The 2,167-nt window shown below is 52.1% G+C and overlaps 1 pseudogene; it reads left to right on the top strand.

Annotated features, from left to right (window-relative positions):
- Nucleotides 1-908: 908 nt before the first annotated feature.
- Nucleotides 909-1,629, top strand: LOC102755428 (annotated as a pseudogene).
- Nucleotides 1,630-2,167: the final 538 nt, after the last annotated feature.

The following is a 2,167-nucleotide window of genomic DNA, read 5'->3' as shown; positions in this document are numbered from 1 at the left end:
GTATATGCTGCAAATAGTTTTTTTTATTCTGATGTTTCTTTTAAAATTTGTATAGGATATCCTTTGTCATCCAGAGGTCTTAGAATGTATGCTCTGAATTACAATTTTGCATATTATTTAATATTATAAATACATTTTCCTGTATTTTCTGCTTGTGTGTTTATAATGTGATTTTTAGTTGCCTTATATTTAAAATATTTAATTCATGCGAAATCTTTTTTAGCATATGATGCAAGACAGAAATTCAACTCCCCGTTCTTATATTTTTTAATCTTTAACCCAGTTTTAACAAACACAGTATAAACTTAAACACCAAGCACATTACGTTCGCCATAACATTTTGCTACAAATGTGAATAATACATATTCACACACATTCATGAGATGTGATGATAATCCAAACCAGGGGTGGGAAACATCCAGGCCATGGCCATATAAGGTCCATGAAAACATTTGGTCTGGCCCTGCCAAGGAATTAGAAGTGGGTTAATTACATGTTTGACCAATATAGCAGGCTAATTTTTAAGTTGATAATTTTGTTTGGCCTGGGAATCCTTTATAATAAAAGCCCAGGAACCATAAGAGCATAATGACCAGAACGACCAGAGACCAGAACCACCACAGCCCCTTGTAGGGCTGGCCCCACCCCCCAGCTAGCGGTTAGGGGTGATCAGGTAGGCAGAAGGTCCCTCGCAGGGCTGGCCTTGCCCCCCTGCAAGCGGTTAGAGGAGATCAGACAGGCAGACAAGTGATTGGGGTGATCAGGTAAGCAGGCGAGTAGTTAGGGGCGATGAGGCCCCATGATCGATCGCCTCAGAGAGGGAGACCCAGGCCACAGCCTGCAGGAGGGACGCTCAGTGGCTGCGACAGGAGGCGCTGGTAGTGGTGGATGCTGCAGGGCAGGGCTGCACCACGGCGGCTCCTGAGTGGGCATGGTGCCCGCAGCCTGGCCCAGGCCCCAGGGTCGCAGCCTCCCCCCGCAGCTTCTGCAGGGCTGGACTGCCACTCCTCCTGCTATGATGCCTGGGCAGATCCCAGACCCTACCATGACTGCGGGCTCTCTGCCAGGGCTCGGCCCCCTGACTGGACTCCCCAGCTTGGCCCTGACTGCAGAGGAGCTGAAATACGCTGACGTCCACCACATTGGGCCCATGATCACCCCTTTGCGCTTCCTGGAGGTGAAACTGGGAAGAGGCCTCCACCTGTGAAAAGTGAGCTCGACGAGGACGAGCGGAGGAAAAGGAGCTGGGAAAAGAACGAAGTGGCGGCAGCCCCGTGCCAGAACAAGAAGAAGGCGCGGAAGGAGTTTCTGCAGCGGGAATCTGAGTGGCTGGAGCTCATGAATGCGGAGCTGAACACCCAGATGGAGGAGCTGAAGCAGGAGCGGCAGCAGCTCATCCTGATGCTCAGCCGGCATCGCCTCACCTGCATCGTCAGGAACTACAGCATTAAGACCCCCGACTCAGAAGGCAACCCACTGCTCGAGCAGCTGGAGAAGTTACCTTGGGCTGGGAGCAGGAAGAGGAGGAGGCGGGGGGGGGTCCCAGAGGGCTCTCCCTTGCTGCTCTTCCTTATGAAAAAGTCTTCAATGAGGCTCAGCACAGCCAGCATCGGCCAGGCTTTTTTGTGAAATTCAGATCAGCCACACCAGGGGAAGAAACCCAGGCTGATGAAACCCAGGACCAAGCGCTGAGACCAAAGTAGTCATGAGGGGGCGCTGTTCTGCCTGGGGCCAGGCTTGCAGGAGGCAGGACAGAGGCTCTGGCCTGAGAGACGCCCAAACAGGCAGCTGTGAGCACTTCTCCGGCATCTCCGCTAGGGCACCCACCCAAAGGACTTCCGAGCAGCCAGGAAAAACCATGAGTTGCAACCAAAATTAGGCTGAGTATGGAACTCAGAGTGAAACTGCAATATGTCAGCCCTGACCCTGACCCTGATACAAGGCTGGAGAAGAGCACAGTGCCAGGCCCTGCTGTACCCGCCCACTATGGTCCAGCTCAGTCCTGCCTGGAGTGGCAGCCAGGGTGCACCCTCACCGGCCCTGCTGGAGTTGCTGTGGGCACGAAGCACAGGCGCCCCTCCAAAGCACATACTCACTGAATGTTTACAGACTGGTTGTCCTGGCAGGGATTTCCACTGCACATGTTTTTTATACTTATTATATATAT

The sequence above is a fragment of the Myotis davidii genome, unplaced genomic scaffold, assembly GCF_000327345.1.
Source record: "Myotis davidii unplaced genomic scaffold, ASM32734v1 scaffold594, whole genome shotgun sequence".
Classification (NCBI taxonomy): domain Eukaryota; kingdom Metazoa; phylum Chordata; class Mammalia; order Chiroptera; family Vespertilionidae; genus Myotis; species Myotis davidii.
Note: the sequence above shows the minus strand (reverse complement) of the source record. Positions and strands in the feature narration are given on the sequence as shown.